The sequence below is a fragment of the Arachis duranensis genome, chromosome 9 (assembly GCF_000817695.3).
Source record: "Arachis duranensis cultivar V14167 chromosome 9, aradu.V14167.gnm2.J7QH, whole genome shotgun sequence".
NCBI lineage: Eukaryota > Viridiplantae > Streptophyta > Magnoliopsida > Fabales > Fabaceae > Arachis > Arachis duranensis.
In genome coordinates, this window is record NC_029780.3 from 64,539,735 (window position 1) to 64,550,589 (window position 10,855).

Here is a 10,855-nt window from a genome sequence, read left to right on the forward strand (position 1 = left end):
TCCAACGTTAGTGACACTCAACATTGTCACTAACGTTGGCCTAAGGTGCAATGTCCCACGTTAACTCCCACGTTAACTTGGTTAACGTGGGAGCTAACATAAGAGGCAAGGGTGGTCGACAACGTTAGTGAAACCCAACATTGTCACTAACGTTGGAAGCAACCACAAAACCCCAAGGAGCCACGTGAACTTCCACGTTAACTTAGTTAACGTGGAAAGCTAACGTTGACGAGTGAAAGATGAGCCAACGTTAGTGACACTCAACATTGTCACTAACGTTGGGGATGGCTAAGAATGGCCACGTTAGAAGCCACGTTAACCTAGTTAACGTGGACTCTAACGTGAGACATAGGGGCACATTGGAATGTTAGTGACAATGTTGAATGTCACTAACGTTCTCGAACGTTGGCAAGGCCACGTTAGAAGCCACGTTAACCTAGTTAACGTGGGCTCTAATGTGAGGCAAAGGGGTACATTGGAACGTTAGTGACAATGTTGAGTGTCACTAACGTTCTCGAACTCATACTTTCACTAAAACGTTAACACCCCTAATGTCCTGAGCTAAAGTCTCTGTCCACTTCACACTTTCTCTCTGCAAGTAAAAACCAAGCCCAAATAAAGAAGAGAACTGCTTCAATCTCAAGATCCAAAGGCCCAAGACTTGAAGAGCCTACTAGAAGCTGAGAAGAGTAGTATATATAAGAGTAGCTTTGAATTATTTAAGGAGTTCTGAAAGTTGGACAATAGGACTACTCTCTGTATTTTACTCTTCTAGTTCCATGATGTATTCTCCATCTTTGTTTTCATTTTCTAGAGCTATGAATAACTAAACCCCTTTGATTGGGTTAGGGAGCTCTGTTGTAAGTTGATGGATCAATACTAATTTTCATTATTCTTCTTCTATCTTTTCTCTTGATTTTACTTGAAAGATTTCGATCTTCATCCCATTGGGTAGTTATCTTGGAAAAGAAGCTATTCAAACTTGGATCTCTTCTGAGCCTTGAAAGAGGAATGGAGATCAAGATAGAAATGCTTTCTCATGCTGGACCAAATTGGGTTTGGATGGATATGTGACTATAATCCTCTCAATACTTGATTTGGGAAATGCATGTGGTATAATCAGTGACCACACTTCATCTCTTCTCATGAGCAATTAACCAAGGAATTGGCTATTGATCAAGATTTGAGAGATTGAATTGCAAGAAATTGTAATTCAATCAATTAAGATTGCTAAGGAGATCAATGAGTACATTGATTGAGGAAGAGAGGAAAATGAACTTGATCCGGAGAATTGCAACATCTCCTGCGCCCAATGAACTCCCCAATTCTGATCTCACCTATTCTCTTTAATTCCTGCGTTTACTTTCATGAGCAAACAGCCCATTCCCATTTACAATTCTGCAATTTACTTCCAGTCATTTACTTTAGCCCTTTAATTCTAGCATTTACTTTTTCTGTTATTTACATTCCTGCAATTTCATTTTCTGCAAATCTCAACCCAAATTCTCAATTCGCTCAACTAGAACGTTCTTCTAATTAATGTTGCTTGATCAATCAATCCCTGTGGGATTCGACCTCACTCTATTGTGAGTTTTTACTTGACGACAAATTCGGTACACTTGCCGAAGGAAATTTGTTGAGAGACAGTTTCCACATGCGTCACATAATATGAATTGCGTTCAAGCCCTCTTAGTGTACCTTGAACACCAAACTTGTCATTCACCATATGCTGCATGCAGAGATTCTTATAAGTTCTTGTCAAAGTTGATTTAGAATTCATGAACCTTGCTTTATTAACTACCATTAGAGATTAAAAGAAAAGGGTATAAAATATGGGTTGTCTCCCAGGAAGCGCTTCTTTAGCGTCATTAGCTTCACGTTTGGCCTTTGTCAGGGTGGTCGGTAGTGCTTCAAATCTTCCCCTCTTGCAGTGAATCTGTCTCCATTGGCTTTGTTAAGAAGCTCCACATGTTCTAAGGATAAAATTTTGCTGATGGTGTACACTTGGGGTAGCTGAGATGGGATGGTGGGGAGATGAGGTGGGATAGGTGGAATATAGGCAGAGACCACTTCAGCTCCTGGAGAAAAATCCTCTGTAGGGATTTTCTTATTCCTCCATCCCCTTGGGGCATTTTTCCTTGTTTCCTTCGATGTTGCTTTGCTCCTTGTGGTTTCTTCTTTCAGGAGGGTTTTGTTGCTTGTCTCATATGACTCTAGTGGGTCTAGCTCCTCTTGGGTTACACTTGGCTGTTGTTCCTTCTAACCACATTGCTTGTCAACCATAAGGGTTCTCAGGTGTGGTGCTTATGCTCCCGTGCTTGTCTCTTCCATCTGCTCCTTATTGTGCTCTTCCCTTGACTCTTTGTTATCATGATCTGCTTCTTGTAAGGGTTTGAATACATTGAAAGTGAGCTATCCATCATGTATCCTCAATACTAGCTCTCCTCGCTCCACATCTATAAGCGCCCTGGCTGTGGCTAAGAATGGGCTCCCCAGGATGATGGGATGGATGTGATTCTTTATCATCTCCAGGATAACAAAGTATGTGGGAAGGAAGTAGTTTCCAACCTTCACTAACACGTTTTCAACCACTCCTATTGCCTATTTTTTAGTCTTGTCAGCCAATTTGATGACTACGTCCATGGGCGTTAGCTCATTGATTTAAAGCTTTTTCATGAGGGATAGAGGCATTAAGTTGATACTTGCTCCTAGGTCCCAGAGTCCCTTGTCAATCATTGCGTCTCCTATAGCACAGGGGATGTGAAAACTCCTTAGGTCCTTCTTCTTTGGAGGTGGCTCTGTTTGAATGAGAGCACTGCACTCCTTATTCATCACTATTGTTTGCCAACCCTTCAGTGAACACTTTTTAGTCAGCAGTTCCTTTATGTACTTGATGTATGATGGCATCTACTGAAGAACCTTAATGAACGGTATGTTCACATGAAGGGATGCAAACATGTCAAGGAACCTTAAATATACTATCCTTGCTACACCACCCTTGAGCATTTGGGGAAAGGGTGCATATGGGTTCAGAGTTTCCTCTTTCTTTAGCTCCTCCCTGTGTGTGGGATGGGGTGCTTGATTTCTCTCTTCATGCTTTTCCTTTAGATTGTCTTGGAAGTGTTCTGTTTGTGTGTTTACCTCTTCCACACTCTTCTCATCACTTATAGTGATCATCTTTCATTCTTCCCATCTTACTTTCTTTGTTTCTCCTCTTGGGTTCTTTTCTGTGTCACTTGGGAAACTATCAGTAGGTTTGGGAAACTGTTGAGATAGATATCCCACTTAGAACTCCAGCCTCTTGATGGTGTCTCCCTGGTTTTTGATATTGGCTCGCACTTCGTCCTTGAACACTCTGTTGTCTTGGACTTCCTTACATATGCTTTCAAATAAAGTCTCAATTCTAGAGAGTATATCTTCAGTTGGTGATGGTGGGTTGAGGTTAAGTGGTTGAGAGTGGTCATGTTGGTTTTGATATGGATGTTGAGAACGGTGGTTAGGTGGGTGTTGATAGGATCTCTATGAGGGATGTTGGTGAGTTGCATTGTTGTTGGGATTGTGGTTGTGGCATCTCTGGTCTTGGCCTTGGTCTTGTTGGTTTCCCCACCCAAAATTAGGGTGGTTTCTCTAACCAGAATTATAATTTTTGGAGTATGGATCATGGTTCTGCCTAGGTGAGTTTCCAACATAGTTGGCTCGCTCCTAGTCAACTTCTTCTCCTGTATTCACTCCTTCTTAAGATGGTGATGAAGTGATGACTGCTACAACTTGGTAAGATCAGCTAACTGCTTGGTGATCTTCTTATTTTGAGCCAGCAGTGCATCCATATGGTTCAGCTCCATCACTCCTCGAGTGTTGCTCCTTTCAGAAGCGTAGAAGTAGTCATTCTCAGCTACAGTCTCAATGACATATATGGCTTCTTCAATGGTTTTCTTCTTGTTTAGAGATCCCCCTGATGAATGTTCCACGACCTTCTTTGATTCGTAAGAAAGACCTTCATAGAAGATGTGCAGTTGAACCCATTCATTGAACATGTCTGGTGGACACCTTCTTGTCAAGTCCTTAAATCTCTCCCATTCCTCATAGAGAGTTTCACCATCTTGTTGCTTGAAGGTTTGTACCTCAGCTCTCAGCCTGTTGATTCTTTAAGGAGGGTAGAATCTCGCCAAAAATTTGTTCACCACATCTTCCCAATTTGTTAAGCTCTCCTTCGGGAAGGATTCCAACCTTTTAGATGCTTTTTTCCTGAGTGAAAAAAGGAACAAAAGCAGTCTATAGACATCTGGATGAACACCATTAGACTTCACAACGTCACATATTCTTAGGAAGGTGGTTAGATTTTGATTAGGGTCTTCTTGGGCGCTTCCTCCGAATGAACAGTTGTTCTGAACCAAGGTGATGAGCTGGGGTTTTAATTCAAAGTTATTGGCATGTATGGTTGGCTTTTGGATACTACTTCCATAATTTCCTGGGTTTGGGTTGATGTAAGAGCCTAGAACTCTTCTTTCTTGCCCAGCATGATTCACAGGGCCTTCTTTGGCATGGTTGTAAGCTTCTTCTTAACGGTTGTTTTCCAAGTTCTCCTCCATGTTTGTTTCAAAGTACTCTTCCTCTTCCTCAACACCAATAACTCTTTTCCCTCTTGCTTCCCTCCTTAATCTAATGAAGGTCCTCTCAGGTTCAAAATCAAAAGAAGTTGAAGCTCCACTTTTTCTCCCTGTCATACAACTAACAGAGCACACAGCAAGAAATAAAATGAAGAGATTATTCTTGTTAGAGTGGCTGTTAGTATCAGTGATGCAAATTGTCAAACAGTTAGTGGGTTAGTGAGCAGAATTGTGAATAATAACAAAGGAGAAGAAAACGAAGAAGGGAGGATAGGGGAGAGGAAGAAAATAACTGATACTGAAGGTAAATGACTAGGTAAAGTAAACAAACAAAAGAAAATGCTCAATCTAGTGATCTTCAAACTTAATCATTATTGATACAAAATCAATCCCCGGTAACGGCGCCATAAACTTGATGCACAGAAACTTGTCTCTCAACAAATTTCCCTTCGGCAAGTATACCGAATTGTCGTAAAGTAAAAACTCATAATAGAGTGAGGTCGAATCCACAGGGATTAACGAATTAAGCAATCAATGGTTAATTGATTATCCTAGTTAGACGAATCATATTGGAGTGATAAGTAACAAGGAAATGTAAATGGCATAAAAGTAAAGGAAGCAATAAAGTGCAGAAAAGTAAAATGGCAAGAAAAGTAAATGTAAGAGATATTGCAATCTTTCGGATCAAGTTCATTCTCATCTCTTCCTCAATCAATGCATTCATCGATCTTCTTGGTAATCTTAAGTGATTGGATCCCAATTCCTTGGCAATCCAATCTCTCTAAGCTTGAACAATTTCCCAATTCCTTGATTTAATTGCTCATGGGAAGAGATTAAGTCTGGTCACTGATTATACCACACACATTCATAGATCAAAGTATTGGTAGGATTAAATGTCACAATATCCATCCAACCCCTAACCTAATCCAATGTGAGAGAGCATTTCTAGCATGATTTCTTCATTCCTCTTCCAAGGTTCAGAGGAAATCCAAATATGAGCAATTTCTCTTCCGAGACAATTACCCAATTGGATGAAGATCGAAAGCTCTCTAGTAAAATCAAGAGAAAAGAAAGAAGAAGAAGAATAAGAACTACAATTGATCCATTGAATCTCAATAGAGCTCTCTAACCCAATGAAAAGAGTTAGTTGATCATTGCTCTACCAAAATATTGCAGAAAAGTAAAGATGAAGATTAAAACTAAAATTGAAACTTTAAAATTCATAAATGAAAAGTACAAAGAAAAGAAAGAGAAGGAAAAGTGTGTGAGGGGAGGGAGTCCGAATACCCCTCTTCAATCCCCCCGTTCCAGCATTCCCTCAATGTAAAAAACTAAGGCCTTTATATAGGCTCTCCTAAATTACAAAATGAAATTAAAAGCAAATTACAACTAAATGAAAATTCCTATTCTAGACGCTTCTTGTGTCCTTGATTGGTTGACACTTGTGGGCTTGCTTGCTTGAGGTTGGGTGGTCCTTGCAAGAGAAATAAATCAAGTTGAGGTCCAGGTGCTAATCATTAGTGCTACTGTTAGCCACACTAATGCTACAAGTGTGGCGTTAGTGTTGAAGTTAATGTAGCTAACATCACACTTGCTACCCAGTTGGTGTTTTTGGGGCTTAAAAGATGCCTCTTGTTTGTGCTCCAATTTCATGCCCACTATAGAGTATTATATGCTCCTTTGAAGTGGACAAGGTCGCTGGCATAGTCGCTGGCGTTATTGGAAAAAGTGAGCCACAATAACGTTAGAGATCAGGGGATTAATATTGCCAGTTCTGAAGTTCAAACTAAATGTCCACCCCATACTATTATATATTGTTGGAAAGCCCTGGATGTCTACTTGTCTCTCAACAAATTCCCATCGGCAAGTATACCAAATTGTCGTCAAGTAAAAACTCACAATAGTGTGAGGTCGAATCCCACAGGGATTGATTGGTTAAGGAACTTTAGTTGGAAGAATGTGCTAGTTGAGCTGAGCATAAATTGAGTTGAAAATTGTAGAAATTTAAATAGCGGGAAAGTAAATTGCAGAAAGTAAATTGCAAAATCTTAAATGGGGATTTGGGGAGATGAACATAAAGATAAATGGCAGAAAGTAAAGAGAATGGGTAAGATCAGAAATGGGGGGTTCATTGGGCTTAGGAGATGTTGTATTCTCCGGATCAAGTTCATACTCATCTCTTCCTCGATCAATGCATTCATTGATCTCCTTCGCAATATTAGGTGATTGGATCCCAATTCCTTGGCAACCCAATTTCTCTAAGCTTGAACAATTGCACAATTCCTTGATTTGATTGCTCATGGGAAGAGATGAAGTATGGTTACTGATTATACCACATCTATTTCCAAATCAAAGTGTTGGGAGGATTACATGTCACTATATCCGTCCAAACCCCAATTTGGTCCAACATGAGAAAGCATTTCTAGCATGATCTCCTCATCCCTTTTCCAAGGCTCAGAGGAGATCCAATTATGGAGAGTTTCTTTTCCAAGACAACTAACCAATTGAATTAAGATTGAAAGCTTTCTAGTAAATCAAGAGAAAAGAAAGAGGAAGAAGAATGAAAACTATAATTGATCCATCAAATTACAACAGAGCTCCCTAACCCAATGAAAAAGGGTTTAGTTGTTCATAGCTCTGGGAATGGAAGATGATAGAAGAGAGTACATTTCTCAGCAAACTAGAAAATGCAAAAAAGTAAATATATAGAGTGTAATTCTCCAAAATGAAGCGCTTCCAACGGCATTGGAAAGTAGACATCCAGGGCTTTCCAACAATATATAATAGTACGGGGCGGACATTAAGTTTGAACTTCAGAACCTGGCAATATTAATCCCTTGATCGCTAACGTTATTGTGGCTCACTTTTTCCAATAACGCCAGCGACTATGCCAGCAATCTTGTCCACTTTAAAGTAGCATAACTTGAGTTATAGAGGTCCAATTGAGGTGATTTCTGTTGCTTTAGAAAGCTGACATTCAAAGATTTCCAACGATATATAATACTCTATAGTGGGCATGAAATTGAAGCACAAACAAGAGGCATCTTTTAAGCCCCAAAAACACCAACTGGGTAGCAAGTGTGACGTTAGCTACACTAACGCCACACTTGTAGCGTTAGTGTGGCTAACGGTAGCACTAACGATTAGCACCTGGACCTCAACTTGATTCATTTCTCTTGCAAGGACCATCCAACCTCAAGCAAGCAAGCCCGCAAGTGTCAACCAAACAAGGCCACAAGAAGCATCTAGAATAGGAATTTTCATTTAATTGTAATTTGCTTTTAATTTCATTTTGTAATTTAGGAGAGCATATATGAAGGCTTTAGTTTTTACATTGAGGGAATTCTGGAACGGGGGGATTGAAGAGGGGTCTTCGGACTCCCTCTGATGACTTGCATCATCTACCCTTCTTTCTTGCATAAAGAAGACCATAAAAGAGCACAAATCTCATTTGATCAGTACAATTCATGCATTATTTGATGAATATTATGGTACATGATGAGCGGATAATTTATACGCTTTTTGGCATTGTTTTTAGGTAGTTTTTAGCATGATCTAGTTACTTTTAGGGATGTTTTCATTAGTTTTTATGCTAAATTCACATTTCTAGACTTTACTATGAGTTTGTGTGTTTTTCTGTGATTTCAGGTATTTTTTGGCTGAAATTGAGGGACCTGAGCAAAACTCTGATAGGAGGCTGACAAAGGACTGCTGATGTTGTTTGAATCTGACCTCCCTGCACTCGAAATGCATTTTCTGGAGCTACAAAACTTCAAATGGCGCGCCCCCAACAGCGTTGGAAAGTAGACATCCAGAGCTTTCCAACAATATGTAATACTCCATACTTTATTCGTGATTAGATGACGTAAATTGGCGCTCAACGCCAGTTCCATGCTGCATTCTCGAGTCAAACGCTAGAAACACGTCACGAACCAGAGTTGAACGCCCAAAACACATTACAACTTGGCGTTCAACTCCAAGAGAAGCCCCAGCTCGTGGATAGATCAAGCTCAGCCCAAGCACACACCAAGTGGGCCCCGGAAGTGGATTTACGCATCAATTAATTACATCTGTAAACCCTAGTAGCTAGTTTAAGTATAAATAGAACTTTTTACCTTTGTATTATTCATCCTGGATCCTGAATTGTATTTTTTGATACTGTGATCACGTTTGGGGGCTGGCCATTCAGCCATGCCTGAACTTTCATTACTTATGTATTTTCAATGGGGGAGTTCCTACACACCATAGATTAAGGGTGTGGAGCTCTGCTGTACCTCGAGTTTTAATGCAAGTACTTCTATTTTTTATTCAATTCGACTTATTCTTGTTCTAAGATATTCGTTGCACTTCAACTTTATGAATGTGATGATCCGTGACACTCATCATCATTCTCACCTATGAACGCGCGTGATTGACAACCACTTCCGTTCTACCTTAGACCGGGCGCATATCTCTTGGATTCCTTGATCAGAATCTTCGTGGTATAAGCTAGAATTGATGGTGGCATTCATGGGAATCTGGAAAGTCTAACCTTGTCAGTGGTATTATATTCTCTTCTTTTTATCCTATTTGATTTTCAGTTACTTGGGGACAAGCAACAATTTAAGTTTGGTGTTGTGATGAGCGGATAATTTATACGCTTTTTGGCATTGTTTTTAGGTAGTTTTTAGCATGATCTAGTTACTTTTAGGGATGTTTTCATTAGTTTTTATGCTAAATTCACATTTCTGGACTTTACTATGAGTTTGTGTATTTTTCTGCGATTTCCGGTATTTTCTGGCTGAAATTGAGGGACCTGAGCAAAACTCTGATAGGAGGCTGACAAAGGACTGCTGATGCTGTTGGAATCTGACCTCCCTGCACTCGAAATGGATTTTCTGGAGCTATAGAACTCCAAATGGCGCGCTCTCAATGGCTTTAGAAAGTAGACATCCAGAGTTTTCCAGCAATATATAATAGTCTATACTTTATTCGTGATTAGACGACGTAAATTGGCGGTCAATGCCAGTTCCATGCTGCATTCTGGAGTCAAACGCTAGAAACACGTCAGGAACCAGAGTTGAACGCCCAAAACACGTTACAACATAGCGTTCAACTCCAAGAGAAGCCTCAGCTCGTGGATAGATTAAGCTCAGCCCAAGCACACACCAAGTGGGCCCCGGAAGTGGATTTATGCATCAATTACTTACCTCTGTAAACCCTAGTAGCTAGTTTAAGTATAAATATAACTTTTTACCTTTGTATTATTCATCCTGGATCCTGAATTGTATTTTTTGATCCTGTGATCACGTTTGGGGGCTGGCCATTCGGCCATGCCTGAACCTTCATTACTTATGTATTTTCAACGGTGGAGTTCCTACACACCATAGATTAAGGGTGTGCAGCTCTGCTGTACCTCGAGTTTTAATGCAAGTACTTCTGTTTTTTATTCAATTCGACTTATTCTTGTTCTAAGATATTCGTTGCACTTCAACTTGATGAATGTGATGATCTGTGACACTCATCATCATTCTCACCTATGAACGCGCGTGATTGACAACCACTTCCGTTCTACCTTAGACCAGGCGCATATCTCTTGGATTCCTTGATCAGAATCTTTGTGGTATAAGCTAGAATTGATGGCGGCATTCATGGGAATCCGGAAAGTCTAACCTTGTCAGTGGTATTATATTCTTTTCCTTTTATCCTATTTGAGTTTTAGTTGCTTGGGGAAAAGCAACAATTTAAGTTTGGTGTTGTGATGAGCGGATAATTTATACGCTTTTTGGCATTTTTTTAGGTAGTTTTTAGCATGATCTAGTTACTTTTAGGGATATTTTCATTAGTTTTTATGCTAAATTCACATTTCTGGACTTTACTATGAGTTTGTGTGTTTTTCTATGATTTCAGGTATTTTCTGGTTGAAATTGAGGGACCAGAGCAAAACTCTGATACGAGGCTGACAAAGAACTGCTGATGCTGTTGGAATCTGACCTCCCTGCACTCGAAATGGATTTTTTGGAGCTACAGAACTCCAATTTTTTTATCCTATTTGATTTTCAGTTGCTTGGGGACAAGCAACAATTTAAGTTTGGTGTTGTGATGAGCGGATAATTTATACGCTTTTTGGCATTGTTTTTAGGTAGTTTTTAGCATGATCTAGTTACTTTTAGGGATGTTTTCATTAGTTTTTATGCTAAATTCACATTTCTGGACTTTACTATGAGTTTGTGTGTTTTTCTGTGATTTCAGGTATTTTCTGGCTGAAA